General features: G+C 34.2%; 1 pseudogene; it reads left to right on the forward strand.

The window, feature by feature from the left end:
* Positions 1-10,989: 10,989 nt before the first annotated feature.
* The window catches only part of LOC121392618, a 16,680-nt pseudogene continuing 7,959 nt past the window's right edge, over positions 10,990-19,710 (forward strand).

Raw genomic sequence — 19,710 nt, forward strand, 5'->3', positions numbered from 1 at the left:
TGGCAATTCCTGTGGGCCTTGGCAGTCACAGAGGAATGACAAACACGCAGTGCGATACTATGGACAACAACTTAAATATGCGACCGTGACGTAATAAGGAATGTAAAGCGCATAGTTCTCATTGGTCAGATTCAAAGGATGTGGTTTCGCAACCAAACGTAATTCCCAATTATTTCGATATGGCATCGAAATTATAATAAAATTGCAATATTCATAATTATTTATTATCTGTAAAAAACATGTTGATGATTCGGTTCTAGATTATACTACTTTCATAATGCCTCTAAATAAAAATCCATCGTCTTGTTTTGTTAGGAACCACTTGGTGTCGGAAAAAAAAACGGCTCTTACAGAACATCGGGATATTCGGTAATCCACATTGTAGGGCTGGTAAGTGATATTGTTTGGTATAATAACAAAATATTACTTCTATTTTTTAGGGGTGGTCCAAAGACTTTGGGAGAGATATATATGAAAAGCCATTATAGAAAACATAAGAACCATCAAATGAAGAATCAGTACAATATATGATACACCTGGAAGTGTATGTTTTATATTAGTAGTGGTAAATTTTTCTGAAGTCACAGTTGGCGCAAAATATGAATTATAATTGTATTTTGATCTATTTTTGGTCCGTCTTTAACAGTTTAGTTGAAACAACTGGTGAAAGTAAAAAATGGACAGATATGATTTGATCACTGATGACCGTTCATTTTAATGAAAATGGACTCTCTCTCTCTCTCTCTCTCTCTCTCTCCTACCCCCCTCTCTCTCTCTCTCTCCTCTCTCTCTCTTCATTCACATCACACTCAATGTGTGTAGCTTTTCTCATTGGACTCACATAAGGAGAAGACTAACATATGAACAAGAACTTATATATCAATTGTGATGTAAGTAATTATGCTTACTAATTAATTAATTAAAACATATTTTAGGGATTTATGTTAATATATGACATATCAAATAGAAGTTCTTTTGATCTTGTAAGAATCCTTCGACACAAGATTGCATTAACGACATAAGAAGAAGTAATCATAACAAGAATATTATAATATCACATTATTGTAATTTTCCATTTTGTATAGAGTCCTGTGGTTGTTATTGGGCAACAAATATGACTTAGATGGCATAAGAGATGTTTCTTTTACAAAATGCATTTGGACTGGGCCCAAAACCTGATGGAGGTACAAAGAAATATAAGTCATATTATTTTTTTAAAATTATTTCTTGTGACAGCTCACTTGTATGAGCCATCTGTCTTGGATCGAGATAGTTTACGTGAACCTTTCACTTTTCATTACATGGTGCATGGCCAATCCAGGTATTATTATACTAACAATACTAATGTATTCAACTGAAAAAGTGAACTAAACATTATCTTTTCAGTCAACAAACATCACATCAAATGCAAAAGCCATGATACAATAGATTAGTCTTAGTTTTCCTTGTCCTCTCTCTGTAGACAAGCCCACAGGTCACCACATGGAAGCCTTCAAAAGAAAACCACTGCATCAAGAAAGCACTTTATATAGCTTGCTAAAACTAGACCTTGCTAAACACTTAATTTGAAAATGTTTTCACTCTCCTCAGTTTGAATAACTGAACTGTGTATTGATATACATAAATATATACTTCCTGTATGATAGATAGTACCTTTTTTATTTTGATTTTTAACTATTTATTCAGTATTATCAAAATCATTGACTGGAAGTTTTGCAGATTTACACTACTTTTTCTCTCGCTTTTTGAAATTCGACTATAGAGAATAGTGAAGTTATTTTTATTTTCTTTCTATCCAAGTCGTGTTCTTTACCAGCTCAATTCCAAACGTCATTCAGTCACACTCAAACCAGCCCGAAAATCATTCACAATCCTCAACTCGAAGACATCATCACCGTAATCATCACATCTTACAGGAAGAACCTCTTGTCACACCAGCTTCAGTTATTAAGATGGACACACCCCCTCCTCCTAGGACTTCCACAGAACCTGTAATTCTTCTCCAAGTAGTCCATAGCACACAAGAAAATCATGTTGATACGTCAGAGTCCTCAGTTAACAATAAGATCTGTGTCATCTGCAATTAGCGGAGTATATCTGTTCTGTTGAATCGGATAATGTTCCCTATTTATCCAGATGATGCTCATTACCCTCGTGGTGGACTACTAGTTTTGGCTGATTGCATGAGTAACCGCTCAAAAGAAAAGAAATTGAAGTGAATATTTGCTGTTTCCAATTTTGTTTATAATTAATGTAATTTTTCATCAGTTTCAATCTATGACATTACACCACATCAGCATAATTATGATATTATTTCTCATTCCTCAAATCTTTTTTAATTACCAAGAATAATTAATTTAGTCCACTGTCAAAAAAATTAAATGGCCTCTGCTTCACAATATGACCTCTCATCTCTCCTAGCAATCGCATCAAAAGAGAGACAGCTGATAGACTTTATACTGTCTTTTCTGATGGCCCTCCACTACCCCACATGTTGGGGGAGTGGTCATCATGGGTACATGTCCTTTCTCAAAGAGAACATGAAGGTTTCAAATCACATAATCAAACTGGATACTGTCGCTGTGACTGGAAAGATGTGTCCAATGAAAGACAAGGACAAAGTTCCAATTGTGGTTGTGTATGAGCTAATGATAAAGAAAACACCTCACTCACTAAATAAAGTTTCGTATACGTTGGTTGTATTACAACACAATATAAAGGCAGATCTCCATTGAGTTTATTGAAGAGTTTTGATGTCAGAAGTTCATACTATATTGAACTCAGTAGTAGCAGAGGGATATGATGTGTATGGTTCGTGTAGAACCTACGGTACAGATATTGATGACACTGACAAGATTGTGAGCCATGAAAGAGCACAGAATAGAAGGGATCAACTTTTGAATGTTATGGACTATGTTGGAATGAGAGCAAAAGACGACCATTAGATTAAAGCAAAGTCATAGTAGATTGAATTTTTTTTTATGACCCAGTTCATTCAATGTAGTAATAATTGTTATACTAACACACTGTCATTTTGTGAGTTTTCCATTTTTGAACTTTGCTGACTATTGAATAGGCTAAAATATCACTGAATAATGAAAGTACCCAAAGAACCCTTGACCAATATGGTCAAGGTTATAGTAGTAGTTGTAGTATGTACTGTAATACCGAGCAAAAGGAAAACAAATTATCAGTTAGACTAAAGCAAAATGCAGACGTTTGTTATAGAAGACTATGGTTAGTACATTCCCCAAGGAGCGCTCATAGTTCTGTTGTGGACCATTCTAGTGCACCAATTAAACCATATACAGCTCTGGCTACTTATTTCTGTACCCAATTGAGCAGAATGGGTGGGGCAAACATATTCCTGTTTGGTCATTGCACTCAATATGTACAAGCTTTTGGATTTCTTCTTTACCCTATCACTGGACTATTAGCTGATATATACTGGACACGCTTTAAGACTATGTACATGGTTTGTGGCTCCAATTATGTGGAGTATTAATGGTTACAATTGTCAGCCTTTGTATCAAAGTTTCATCCTCAAATACCTTCTACAATGGTCTGTATGGTTACTATTGCTTCTGCCTTTAGGAGTTGTTCAGTCTTGGTGTTGGTCTATTTACATCTAATGCAGTTCAATTTGCTACTGATCAAATGCCAACAGATCATCATCCAGTGAAATGAGTGCATTGTTTATTGGTACTTTTGGGCTATATTCATTGGGCATGGTGAAAACGCATGTTATTGCTTGTACTGACATTATTTACATGCATTGATTGTGCCCTTGAAATAACGCTACTTTGTGTATGCTTGCTACAATGTGTGTGTCTGTGTTTAGGAATTGTGGTCATCTGGTTTCTACGAGAGAGACTCATCAATGAGCCTGCTGGAAGAAATCCTCTCAAAACTATTAGCGGGTGTTTTGAAGTATGCCTGGAAGCACAAGATACCTCATTTCGTAGTGCATTTACATATGGAGCTGAAAATCCCAGAAGATTAGATTTGGCCAAGAACAGATTTGGAGAGCCCCTTTACAACTGAGGAAGTTGAAGATGTCAAGACTGTTTTTCAGAATCGTATTTGTTTATGTTAGGTACTGTTGGTTTCTGGTTTTACTGATGAAACACAGTATCAACAAGTATGCATTTACAAAGTTTGCAAATGGTCTCAACATCACTTTAGATAAACCATTTCAGTTCATTACAACAACAAACATTGGAGGAAGTACATTTGTCATTTGAACCTTTATCCCTTTGTATCAATTTTTTCTTAGAAGTTATTTCATCGTTACCTCCCTACAATGCTTAAACGATGTTTTTATGGTTTACTATGTTCTCTACTTGCACTTCTAGTCTTACAAATCATGGGACATAGTTCTCTCTCATAGAATTGCATGTAATCAATGTACTGTACTAATACTGACACATGTGTGCAAAAACCAGTCAGACATGTTTCAAAACCAGTCCAACAGCTCTCTACCAATACCCTATCAGTTAATTCTTCTGCCTCAAATTTTCAATGGTATTAGTTTTCTCTTTGTCTTTCTGACAGCCATTGAGTTCATATTGGCTCAAGCACCTCGCCTTATGCAGGGTGTCTTCTTATTGTATCTGGTATCAATTGAGAGTATCAAGCTGTTAACAGGTATAATAGAAACTATTCCTATAGTAGATTGCCAAGTCTATATCACTGGTATCAAAGCTGTTATTATAGTACGTACTCTACCTACATTCATAAACCATAGCAATTAAGTACAAGAAACGTAAAAGAGAAGAACCCACACAAATGTTAATACTCAAAATGTTATTGAAGAAAAATTATCTTAGAAGATTGCAAAAGAGAAGAGCTAGATAATTGTGTGATTGAGGAATATTTCAGTGCACATCAAGACAAATATGGGACAGTAACATTATAATTTGTTATAACTTCAGTTTGAAAAAGTTCCTTAAAGTCTTCAAAATAATATTTATGAATAGTTAATAACTAAATTATAACATTGATGTGAACTGTAGAGTAATATATAACAAGTCATTGCTCTTTGTAAATAGTAATAAATATTACTTTTATTTTAATTAAATATTTCAGTGCACATCCATGTGGGGTTACTGCTAAATTTAAGCTTCCAATAAACATTTTAGGGAATCATTATAAAACTAACAGACTAAATAGTGGAAGATATTAGTAAAGGATAACTTATTTATTTTATAGACAGGAATGCAGGCTATCTGCTCGTATTGAGAGTTATATCAAACAGCTTGATCATATCATGAAGACTATCAGCAATGGCTTTAGCAAATCGCCTTGAATCCTAAAAAGTTAAAAACCAAATATACACCTTTTTATAACCAGTGGACTAGAGCTTATAGTTTTAGTATATGCATAAAATAAATGATCTCACTGTGTATGGAGAACTTTGAAACTTGAGACATGGAAATAAAAAGACATAATCTCCCAGGAATTATGGGATGCAACACCATAGCCATCCTTAGTCACCTAGACACGAAGTAACCACATCATTGCAACCACATTGACCATCATACAGGATCTCTTACTGGTCCAATCCTCCTCCAGGAGAAATCCTATAAGGGTTAATTGTTAAAAAATCAATACGCCCAGTTTGTTGTTGTGCGTCTAAAGATAAATATAACATACACATACAAGTTACACACAGTCTACCTGGCTAGTTGAGAGTTTCCAAGGCTCGTGTATTACACTTTCCCAGAAGGTGAGGGGATTTCCTTTCCTCGTTGGCAGAATACATATAACAAAAGAGATGGGATCAATACCATGACAAATCATAGCATTCTTATAAGCCAAAACATGTGCATCTGTAGCTACTTTCAGTAATCTCTTTGCATCCTCTTTCTATATAAAATGAAATAATAAAGTTAAGCAAAGACTGAATGACAAACGACAGTAGACGTCAGGATCACACATTGCAGGGACAAAAGCGGAAGATTCCACAGAGAATGGGCCGAACCAGTCTCTGTCCTTCCCTCTCTATACAACCGAGTCATGAAGCTTTCATAAGTGAGAGACAAAATTGCCAGCTTCCGTAATAAGTCAAATCGCAAACAATAAATGATCATGTGGGTACTGGGAATGCATATTCTCACTCTGTAGTAGGCAAGTTGAAGAGCCATTTGAATAAAGGCATCAGGACTAAAACCACATTTCTTAATGGACACCTTTGCCAAATGCATCATGCTGCTTAACATAGAGATCGATATCATCTATAGCCACTCTAGCATTAGTTAGTGCTATCCCTAATCTTCTCTTGACCCTACAGGCGCGACAGTTAAACAAAGTAGCCTATATGTTTATTCTTACAGGCTCTGAAAATCTCCATTTCATCTCTGAGGAGAGACATTTGCAGTAGCTTCACCACTCACTGCAATATCCATTTATCATCGTAGGGATCCAAAAGTGTACTCTGAAATTAGAACAATATTCGTAACATATGGCCAATAATAGGAGCATCACCCCTAGAGAAAGGTATAATGAGTTTTATTAGATATTGTATGAATGAGACATGTAATAACAGAAGATATGTTGAACTAGCACCACACACAGAAAAAGTGAACTTACCACGAATGTTCTTCATTAATGCCCAATTAAAAATAAAAATAGTAAATTCTAATAAATAGTTCAGCATGAAAAATACTTACACGACCATGCTGTATATGTGATACAGGTAAATGTTTTTATCAAACCAAAACTTGTAACCCTGTCCATGAATAAGTTCGTACACAGTATTTATCAGCCTTTCCTTTCTGTCCTCTCCATCCTATAAATACATAGAATATTCAGTGAGCCCCATCTATTATACTCTAGGCTATAACATTCACAATACAGAGAGAGCATTGTAACCAAACAGTGCAGTACCAATGATATTTGGGATTCCTTATCATCAAGAACTATAACACATGCTGCTTTCTCAATAGTATCCATATATTGTTTGTTAAACACCAGTAAAAATACTTTTCTCGTACATTCAGCCCAGAATGGTCTAAAATTATACAGTAGTATATAATAATATTGTCTTTTGCTACCGTTAAGCTTTATGTCAAAGCTGCTAAGTATTCTCTCCATCTGAAACTGTTTCAAGATCATCGTCACAGATCTTTTGTAGTTGCCTAAGACAACCAAAACCACAGTAAACAGATAACTTTAGACTAGTATATATACTAAATGTGATCAAATATAATGGCAAAGTTGAAAAGTCTACATATCTGGTATATAAGATTATTTAGTATTAGCCTGCTAACAACAATAGATATTGTATTTTAAAATAGCATCACATTCTATGTCCACAGGGCTTCAGTAATTTTTTTCCGATAGTACAGAGGAATTTTATACCATCGACCTAGTCTAGTAACAAACAATATGTTTGCTCTCTGCAGGACTAGCCCACATAGTCGTTTGTCTAGGCAAAAGATAAAGGTCTATATCAATGTATTCTATAACATCTTCCTTCTGAATGTCCAGGTATTGTCTGCATGTAGCAAATAATCGTTTGTACTGGAATGAACACAGTGGATTAGATCCATAATAATAAGCTACAAGAATAGAGATCATGTTATACATTCCCTACTAGCCACTACTGGTTTCAGAGTTTCGTTCTCAATCTCCTTCTTCATTAACATAGACCGCATAGATCTACAAAGCAGTACGAGATAGTTTTTATTGGTCAACCACTTTACCAATTTGATCTAAGATCCAACATCATCCTTATGTATACATCAATATATGATGACTTACACAAGCATAATAGTTAGAGTTGATCATTATCGATCCTCGCAGCCTGATAAACATACTTCTCCCACCAGTCCGTCACCTATTGACAAGAGTGATCAATGACTATTCAAAAAAAAAAAAAAAAAATGGAAAAGTCACAATGACTAACTCACATAATTAGTACTCTATCCAGGACTTTTTCAAAATGAGAAACATTTGCAATTTATTACCAGGACCTTTCTATAGTAATACAGGGGCATAGTTAACAGGATCTAAGCAATATTATTACCTTAAATTCTTTCTACTAATCTTTTCTTTTCTCATACTTCTTCAATCTGAATACAGAGCACGAATGATATTTAAATACTACAAGGAGAGAACATTGAGTACAAAGTAGAAGGTTGCTAGATACTGTCTATAATAAATAAGTGACCATGGTAGTCCACTATATAATCTATATTGTGTCTACAAAGTGAGATGTGATGACTAACTTGATTACAAAGTATCATTAAGACTTGGTAATGGTTAACGCGTGGTATTGAATGTTGGTAACTTCCAAGGAGAGGGTTAGCATGTACCAGCAACAAGTTTGACTAAGATCTATAAACAAAAAAGTATATATTATTATTGACCAATGTTTATCTATATCCATATCTGAACCATCCATAAATTCATCAGTTTACATACACCAAATGCTTTGTCTTCAAAGATGTTTCCTAGGCAACGAGGACATATAACGACAACAGTATTATATTAACATACCCTCTTTCATCAAACATCCATCCTTTGTACATAAGAAGAGCGTTTAAGAGCATATCTCTTAAATAACACAGTAGAGTCCATAGCAGACAGGACTCAACAAAGACTAAGACAAAAATTCCATAAAGTGACAGATATACCAAGAGACTAAAGATCAAAGGTTACATGTAATTTAATGGTAAAACAACATTAACTGGAATTCCTCTTTGTAATGGTAAGTGTTAACATTAGGTAACAGCCCTAGATTGATAATGATAAACAAAAACAGGATTATAACTGTCTTGTTATTATATAAACCTGCTATTACTACTGGTTTAATGCTGACTCTAGTGATATTAAATAATTCAATAGTACCCCCCTTGGAACACGAGAGAGGATATTAAACAGACCCAATGATAAGGGTCAAACCCAGCAGCATAGAGGGCAAAGAAAATCCCAGTCACCGATAACCAATGAAATGGGTGTGGCAGAGGAAGATACCTTGAGGTCATCATGATTTTTTTTAAACTTGTTCGGATCTTGTAAAATCGGCGTTATTTTTTTTTTTGAGTTTTTTTTTTATTTTTTTTTTTTTTTTTTTTTTTTTAATCCCTCCAAAAGGGACTTCTATTTTTTTTTTTTTAACGTAACCGTAGGGAATTTATGCAGTCCCGTAACCTTTGTTCAATATGAAATAAAACCACCTTCGTCTGTAACTGCGAATTGAAAGGCACAGCTGAAGGGCTTTCTGCCATTTATGACGGATACCAGAAAGAGAACCTGACTGCAGCACCCAAAAACACTTATTCACTTCCTACAACAAGATTTACAATGACTTACAACAACACTAATGTAATCTAAACAAACTAGTGTAATAAAAAGTAGATTGATACCTTATCTTCACTGCTTGAATATCTGCAGTGCTTACCAACAGAGAAAGGGACGGCTGGGACGCACATTCGCACAACCGCTAGTAGGCGTGAAAAAAAAATAGGGGTAACCATTGTGTGGTAGCCACACCCACCGGTTAGCAGCGGACGGTAAGTTAATTCATATTAGAAATCACCCAGACTCAAATCTTTGGGTGAGCTGGTCCTTCTAGTTGCTAGTCATACTACCATCGCTACAACAGACGACGAGTTTAATAGACAAGATAGACCTGGTTAGCCCTATAACTGATAAATCAAGGTGAGATAGTTTATTGCTTTTGCACTCTTTATTAATCTGTAACATCAAGGTTGGTATGATATTTGCTTCTATATATACATAATGCTTGAAACTATAAAACTAATATGCTAGCATTAATGCTTGCTTTCTAAATCTCTCTACTTTAACTCTTTGTTTATTAAAGATCATTAGTAAGTAATTTATACTAAAATGGTAACTTATGTTCATGAGAAATGACAACAATGGTCACTGGATCAAATATTTAAGATTCTCACTGTTTACATTTCAGTATTTTTTTTTTGACAATCAAACCGAGCATTATTGCCAGGTAGACAGTAGGTTATTGTTTTCTTGTCACGATATCCTGTACCATAACAGGTTTCTGTATCCCTCTTTCTTTACCTTTCAATTTGATAACTGGACTTCTTTCCTATTATATGTTAGTTAATAGCTCACAATACATCCTTTTTAATAACTAATACTAAATCATAAAATAATACTATAATCATTACTGACTAATTGTTTCTTATAACTGTGTTTCTTATTTTTTAAGTTCTTTATGCCACTGACAGTTATCTTTTTCTAGCTTTCTTACCACACATACCTACAGTAAGATAGTAGACTCTTCTCCTGTATAGTTTATGCTAGTGTAGTTGCGTTCAAAGTGCTATCTTGACTTATAAGGATGTACATGTAATCAGTGTGTGCGTGCAAGCATTTTGTTGTTTAACTAATGTAACTGTTGGTTGTTAATAGTTTTTTTCTTGGAAAACAACACTTAAGCATTACCTAAGTTATTATCATGAGTATAGTTGTTTCAAGAACAAACTAATTTATTTTTGGTAAATATAAAGTTATTGGCAACGTAACTTTTATGGTACACTTCATCAATAAACTATAAATTAGTAAATTGTTAGTATACTTCTGTAAATTCATTGATATAATGACTTATTAATATGCTAGTAGTCAGCAAATTAATTGATCGCTTTCTGAGAAATCAAAATGACATTATTATGATGAGTGTTTGCTCAACTGCGCCTTTGAAAGAAGCATCATTAGTGTAATTCATACTCTTGAAACTGATACTGACATTATCTTATTTCCATGTAAGAATGTCAATGTCCACAATTGAAACCACACCTGCAGACAACACCCCACAAGGTTGTCATGGGCAATGGGGATGCAGTGATTCCAAAAGGAATCAGACAATCATGAGCAGACTAATGATCAATTCTTCATTTTGAGGAGAATAAAACTAAGGAAAGAGGATCAGTACCCAATGGAATCCACTCCAGACTTAACTCGTAAATCAAGTCCACCTCTTGTGTTAGTTGAGAATGATAGATGGAAGTGAAAGATGGCGATGGAGATGGAGAGGAAGGGAGAGAGGAAGAGGTGAAAATAAAATCATCAAAAGTCCCACACTCGTGTGGTAGTTCTGTGTCCTCTGGTGTATGGAAGCCATGGCCACCGGTCAGTTAGTAGCTAGTACAAGTATTGGTTTGTTAAATAATCTGTGAAAATAAGTATTAACACTTAACACCAAATCTTTTATGGCATTATATCTGCTATAGTAATACCGGAAATGTACTGCTGTTATTAGAGTAACTGTGTAAGCAATTTTTGCGCATTTTGTCATTTATAACTGTTGTAATGAATCTCTTAATAAGCACTCATTTTTTAACTTGCCTTAGTAACCTATAGAATACTACAATCTTACAACTAAACCATAGTCACTCCCATCGAAACACAGTGACACTATCTTTGTAAGAATGAACAGTGTTTGTAGCAATTATCTACTCTTATTGCATGTACCTGTGTCTTATTTGGTAAATTAATATATTTTATAATAATATTATTTTTTACCTTAGTTCCTTAGATACACTATAGTACATAAAGTAAATATGGCATGTTTATTTCTTTTATGTGTACAATCAGTAAAACTAGAGACTATTAGACTACAATTACTTCACACTGTAATACGATATAAAATATTATGATTTGTTATGAGTTGTTAAGTTGGTCTATCATTTTTACTTTCAAAATATCAATTGTTTACTATCAGTTTGATATTTAGAACACATTTTGTAACACCCACTACTAATTGATACTATAATTTCTAGTAACTATACTTTGATATTAAGATAACAATGTCAGTTACTCTATATAGTTTTTATTGCATGTTATCTTTCATTCTATCCCAGTGTGACGACAGCCACTACAACTACTAATCATCAAACTTCCTCTCTATCTGCTTCCTTTTATTCTAATGATTGCCAATTTTTAGGGGAGACAACATTATTACCAAACACACAGCTGCTTAGAGTAAGTCAAATAATAAGGATGTGGTCATAATATGATTAGGAGCATGATATAGTTACACCTCTTCTACTATAGAACGATGCCCGTTCGTACATGGTTCTGATTCAATGTTGGCTGCTTTGAAGTCAGCTGGGATTTAACTGAAGAGAGAAAAAGGAAACGATATCGCGTCTTTTGGAGGGAGATTGTGGCACTAAAAATGGTAGGCATGCTTTTTTGAGTATGTGAAATAAACTTCTTATTAGGATATATTGAAATTAAAGGAAGAGAATTCAAAAGTTAAAGAAAGTCAGAACAGAAATGGATGATGAATTGCATACTTTCACAGAAAAACCTGTTTGAAGTAAGTTTTGCCACATACAAATTCACTTATTAAAAATCACGCAATGTATTATAGGAAGCATACAAGATGGGGGATGAAGCTAATGGGGAGAGAAATTCCATGTTGAAAAACGTCTTGCTGGATGCCACAGGACAAGTAAATCACCAACGGCTACTTAAAAGAATAATTTTAACTTTTTATTTTCAGATTGAAGTATGGAAACACAAGTCTCAACATTACATCAACTTCTCAAGAGTACACTAAATCATCGCCATTTTGATAAAACCACAAAAGACCTTCTGTTAAAAGTTTGTGAAGAAGATTTCTCTGTGTGGACACTCTAGTAAGCACAAAGGTGCTACCCCATTATTGGAACATAAAGTTGATGTAAAAGGAAGTATATTAAAAGAAGGAGAGGTAATGAACATACCACTATGCTATGAGTGTCATTCAATTGTTCATTCATCTATCATCCATCTTTTCTTCTTTCCATCTATCCTTTTTTCCTTTAGTTATCAACTGATGAGTTTAGTGTCTTTGATGAAGGTTGAAACAGGACTACCCACTACTCCTGGTTGTCATCCTTCTTTGATTTAAATCCACTCATTGCAAATTTTACCAGTCTAGACTTCAAGAACAAAGAGGTATTTGTCCATAGAACTATTGTCTAATCATATATATATATTCCTCTCTCCTATCTTCCTCTCTTTCTCTCTCTCTCTTCTCTCTTCTTCTCTATAGTGGCAACAGGAGAGTACAAAGAGCTATAGAGAATAAACACATTGATTATAGAACCCATTAAATCACACTTCTTTAGATGAAGTAGTAAGAAAAAGTTAGTTATAAATAAATGACTGGAGTTGATTGTTATATCCTTTCCTGCTGTAGACCTTGTTGCACTCTTCAGAAGAGACAAGTTTTCCGTGTTCATATCTGATGAAATTAGAAGATGATACAAAATGTCATTATATTTCCTCAAATTGTAGAGATAGGGTAAGTCACATGACATAATTTGAACTTACCAGCCATTATAATTATAATAAAATTTTGATGTGATGATTTCAAATTTTGTAGGTTGTTAGTGTATGTGACTTTTATTACATTGGTGGTTACATTCAAAAGGGATTATTATTAGAAAAGAAGGTGAGATTATGTATATGATAAGTCTCTGTACTCTCCTTATCTCTCTCTCTCTCTCTATCAGCTACTGAAGTCTACTGGCAAATAGCAAGATGTCGTGCTGTTATGAATCGTGCTTGTCTCTGTCTTTCTCTACTGATTCTTAAAAATTCTTCTTAACTGTGTCTTAGCTACAGTTCAAAGTTATTTATGATAACCAAAATGTGTTATGAAATAAACATTACATGCTAGTGCTGTTATACTTTTCAACCGTATATCAAATATTTGCTCTAATTATTCACATTTTTGTAATAAACAGAACTTTTAGAATTTTAATTGTCAAATCCATTGTTTCAATATGGCAACTCTTTTTATGGACGTAATGAAGAGCGTAAGTAAATACTGATTATTCCACGACAATCTTAGTTCTATTTGAACTCTATTAGTTTCAAGAGTTAGAGAGAGAGGAGCTAAAGCTCTTGAAGTAGGAGCATTAACACCACATGGCACCTATTGAACTCCAGGAAGAAGAGAACTATGTTATGTGTGAGAAAATATACCACTCTGTTAATGTCCGTATTTGTCTATCAATATTTGTTGATGTTGTGTTCTATTCTTTTAGTGGTTGGTGAAGAACGTATCGTCTACAACTCATGCTTTGGAAGATCCACAAGTACAGCACCTCATTTAAGTCAGTAGTAATTGTTATATCACATATATACTATATTGTTTAAGATACTAGCATAGTATTTGGTGTTTGGTCATGTAGATGTATTATTTTGTAGATGACGTGTACAGTGAATACATGAAGATACATGTAATTATTTTTATCTATTTTTAGACTATTATTAAGTGGGTCAATGAGGTACTTGAAGAAAGAAGGATCATATTCGAGAGTATAGCAGAAGATTTTTATGATGGTCAAGTTCTCTCTGAACTCATTGGTAATTACACTTAAACACTTTATTCTGTTATAATGATGTTTATTTTTTAGCAGGAACTGACTAGTCAGAGTTTTTGACTGCAGGAGTGACATCTAGTATTGTTCTTCAGAAGGCAAAGTTTGAAAACAGTACTGGACAAGATTGATAAAACTCTTACATATTCCATATGATGAGCCAGATCGAAAATGGACTTTGGAATGTAAGGAGAGAGAGAGAGAGAAAGCGAAAGAGAGAGAGAGAAAGAGAGAGAGAGAGAGGAGTTCTGTAACAAAACGGGATTTGGGGACATTTAACACATTCAAATTACTTACATAATGTTTACGTACACAAACATCATTCTTTACAACTTTTTTGGCTATTCTACAAGTCCAATGTGTTTATTCACTTTATATCTATAATTATAGTAATACACTCCAAAGACGTGGTAGCCATTTTACATCTTCTTGTTGCATTGGCAAGCTACTTTCGCTGTAAACACCCCATTCCTCAAAACGTGTTTAAATCAAGAGAATTCACCTCAAGGTATGACATGAGACTAATGATGAGTACATATATGGTGACACTGCTTTAAATGTAGCAACTTGAAAATCGGTTAGAAAACTATGTTATTTGAGGAAGAAAATAACAGGCCATGATTTGGACGCGAGGTAATCAAAAACAATGTTTTTAAATCTAATGTTTTTGATTTTATTTTATTTAGGGCACCAGAAACCTTCAGGTATTATTCTAAGGTACTCTCCCTTTTTAACTACCTCTTCTTTTCCCTAGCTGAAAAGATGTATTTGACAAATTATTTTGAAGAAGCTCCAGAGAAACTTGATGCTTGTGAAAAGAGTAAGACAACTGTCATTATTATAATCTATTGTTAATAATTTTATAGTCACTGTGTCAGTTTGCTACCAAAGTTCTTTCAGAACTAGACATTATGATTGGTGATCTAAATAATCAGGTGACTAAGATACTGCAATATAAATTTAATTTATAGTATTATTGGTTTCAGTTTCATAATGGCGTCAATTTCATTTTAATGATGGGATTATTAGAAGGGTATTTTGTACCATCTACCTCATCTTCTATTATATCACACCCACTACTGTGGATAATAAGGTTAGTTCATAGAAGGCTGTCCTCAAATTTAAGTTAGATATGTTAATTAAACTCTATTTATTAGATTGACAATGTAAAACTGGCTTTCAAATCTTCTGGCAGCAGCTGGACTACCTCAAACTAAAATTAACCCTAAGGTATAATATGTCATTAGTTCATTACCTTCCTAGTAGTACCATATCCCATAGTCTTTATTCAAACTTTCCAACTGATTACTATCGTGGCTTTTCTGGTTTATGTAGAATCGTTCAACGGTGATCTCAAGAGTACCTTAAGAGTATTTTATGCTATTTTTTCAACAGTATAAATCAAGAAACAAACAACAATCACAACCTCCTGGTGCATCCAGACCAACATCTACTCCTCAGTACAATAAGGACCTCAACTATTGAAATGGAATTCTTGTTGTTTTAGAGTTTCCTAGTGTTTAAATTATCAAAATGTGTTCATAAGATTTAGTAACTCTCATCTTTTTATTTTAAACTAGATAAGTTTTAAAATGCCCCTTTCTATTGTGTAGTTTAGTATCAAGTTGTTTCTGACTATAACTTAAAAAGATATTTTATAAAAGATACTCTTGATATTAGTTTACTTATTAAGAAAATAATTTCAACAAAATTGACAAAGTCATAATAATATACACACAAGTTTTGTTGGAAATGTTCAATTTTTCCTTTTACTTCATGCAGTCAACATCCGGACTACAACGAATTCCGACTGGCTGATCCACACCATTGGGAATTTCTCATGCTCTCTACAGCTCCATTATCATCTGGTGGGGACTTTGTAAGACAGGCACGCAGAGTCACAAACCCATGGAGTGAACCCACATCCCATATTGAAGGCCATATCAGCAACACGCAGATTGAGGGTCCTACCAAGATTTGACCAACTACTCCCCAACCAACTTGAAGCACAAGATACAGCTGACTCCATGTCTTTGTTAAAGAGCTGTTGAATCTGGCTATCATCAAGACATTTGACTGCCATTAAGGACAGCATCATAGTTAGCTCCGACACCTTTCAATCTCTTCTCTTGCTCCACCTTTGTTAAGGTTGAATCCCCACCAATAGTGGGAATCACCATTTTTGGCTGGGGATCCTTGTAGACACATTTGTAATATCCTTCATTGAGTTTCTCAACGATATATGAATTACAAGTACCAGCCTCTCCAGTTTTGAAGAGTTAGAAAAAAAAGGCATAGCAACAAGACTAGATTTTTGTAAGCAAACCCATTTTTTCTACACTCTGTCTCTTTTCTGTAAAGTCAATGATCATGTGATTGTATATATATACACTCTCCTTAAGTAAGCAGGGATGCGGAGTGTGAATGGCTGAGTCATATGTAGTAGTATTTTTGACAAATGGCTACTGAATATTATTTAGTTTTTTAGATAACAATGTTTTTGCACCAGTGGGCTACTAAATACCTTTTAGTTTAGGTATTTAGATAACGATGTTTTGGGATAAGTTTTTATAACAGTTTTCAGTACAAAACATTTATCTTATTATGACACTGTCATATATTCCCATGACACCAATATAAAACTATTGTTGTATTTCACTAAAATATCAGCACATAACATATTAGCAATAAATAGTCGTATCCATGCTAATTATGATCTTTTACACAGTCAACGTCTTTAAGACATCGTTTACGATCATGTCCATACCAAGTTGAATTCAGCAAAAATATTTGCAGCATCATCATATCTCGGAGGAACTGATGAGAGACAGGTCCGCACATTTACAAAGTCAAAAAGAGCATAACATCCCAGATGTCGATCAAAAGCCATATTTCAGCTAGAGCAGATTGAGGTTTTCATTAATCAATGACCAACTTTTATCCATCCAATCAGAAGCACATTTAACTGCATCAGCCATATCTTTCTCAAAGAGAGCTTTGATCTGAGTATCATTGAGACATTGATGGCCATTAAGGACTTCAGTATAATTTGCACCTACGCTGGCCAGCTTCTCTGTAGCTTGAAAGTCATCAAAGTTGAATCCTACACCAATTGTTAAGCTAACCCATAGAATCTCTGTAAACACATTTGTGATAGCCTTCATTGAGTTGTTCACGTTCATATGAATTGCAGACACCACTCAACTTGAATGATACTGGCTCTGCTATGTTGTGTAGCGCAAAGAAGAGAAATAGTCCAATCCACTTTACTCCCACCATGTTTGCAAAGTAAGCTTTAGTTGATGCCTTATATGGTGTGTAATGAAAATAACAGTAACATATATATCAGCTAATTTTGTAAAAAAATAAGATTTTAAAAATTGAATGAACATTTTAATGTTACTCTTTAATTCTGTTATTATAGATTCTTTCATAACGTGGTCTAACAAGAGATGAAATGTCATACCATGATGATCCCTCTCCTCTTCGTAACTTTTCAATTTAGTATCTCCTCCTCTTGATAAACTCAGTATAGTTTCTGATAATACCATGATGACAAATCTGTAAAGCTAATTCCATTGGTCTCAGGCAATGTCTTAGTACTTTAGAACCTCTATTGTGATCACCTTATCAAAATGCTTTCTAGCTATGCGTAAATCTCTCTCTTGCATCTTCTCCAAGAAGTAAGCATGACTGTTGAGTGTAGGTGAATAAAGCTCTTGGATTGCTTTCTCCCTTAATACAAAGCATTCAGGCAACCAGACAGTAATCAATGCTTGAACAGATGGTCCTCTAATATTAGTTGTGGTGTTCCTCTATTGAGACTATCCATGCATCTAGTCTCCTTGTGTTGCATTGACTGCTTTCAAAGGACCACTCTCAATAATAATAACCAAGTCCCAATCGCTGTGTTTGGTACATGTTCCCCAAAACATGACTACCAACTATTATGCATTTAGGATATGAGAAGTGTCTAAAGAGAAAGATCGAGTTATGAGTGATAAGTCAGGTATTTCGTGTCCTCTTGGACACGTCTTCATTGCATCTTGCTGCAGAGCTGCCATCTTGACAAGAAAAGGGTTAAATTTATGAAAGAGGGCGTGTCACTTCCCCAAGTGGGTTTGGTTTTTAATTCTCTTGACTTTCTCACTCTAGCAAGGAACGATGGTTCGATATTCGAAAGAGTGTTTAGAAAAGAACGTTCACAGTTTGCGTGTTAAAATTATATTTCTTGCGTTGGTTGATAGGATTACTACTTGTCATTCTATTGCACGTAAGTTTCTCTGTATATGCGTGAATGTAGGACTTATAAATTTGGTAGTTGGAAGTGTTTCCAAATGTTCAAGATTCTAGATGTAAGTGTGTCTGCCCTCACAATTTAAATGCCACATCAAACAGAACTGTCTTTCTTGGTAACACGTCAACAGTTCAGAGAATGGTAAGTATTATATATGTACATAGTAGTTGTGTCATTTTTCTTGTATGTAGGTATAGTTGTTTGTCGTAATTATGGTGCCACTATGGGATGATAAATTGTGTTTAATGTGTAACTGTAAACTTTGAGACACGAGAAAAACCTTCTATCAAGGTACTAATTGATAATATGCTCAACATATAGACATTAGAATAAGACAGGTGTGATAAATCTCATACATGGAAGATTTTAGTACACATTACCACTTTTTAGCCTTTGTTTGCAAAAAAGGATCTTTGCCTAAATGTTGGTAAACTTGCCTTAGTATGAATGAACTACTAACTACTAGATGTGTACCATGAAATTCTTAAAACATGTATGAAATTTGCCATTCCTATCTTATTATTGTCAGCCCATTTATCCACTGAAGTTGTTGTCCTTTATCCCCATTTATTTTACCATTCACTTAATCTGTTGATGTATTTTTCTCTAACCTTTTAGGTTGTCATTGCTATCACTGATGATAACAATATTTCACAATTAGTGATTGCTACCCATTATGTCCTTTATTAAAAAGTTCGTGATAAGTCGTATCAAAAGTTTTTTTCGATAGAGATTACCAATTTGCCCCCCCCCCCCCCGTGATGAGGTAACCCTTTTAATTTCATAATGTCAACAACACACAGATCTCTCACTGTTTAGCCTTTAAATATAATTCAGCTTCAACAGCACAATATCAGAAAAAAATTCCATGACAGAATAGTCTCCGCAGAAAGACGACAGGCTACTTATAGATTTTACACCATTAAAACCCTCAATATTATATATAATATATACTTTGTATCTTAAGACTACATTTCTTCATTGATACTGTTTAAATAAATAAGATTTGTATTAGGTTCAAACATAAAAATAAACATAAAATATACT

Source organism: Gigantopelta aegis, unplaced genomic scaffold (assembly GCF_016097555.1).
Source record: "Gigantopelta aegis isolate Gae_Host unplaced genomic scaffold, Gae_host_genome ctg4195_pilon_pilon:::debris, whole genome shotgun sequence".
Lineage (NCBI taxonomy): Eukaryota > Metazoa > Mollusca > Gastropoda > Neomphalida > Peltospiridae > Gigantopelta > Gigantopelta aegis.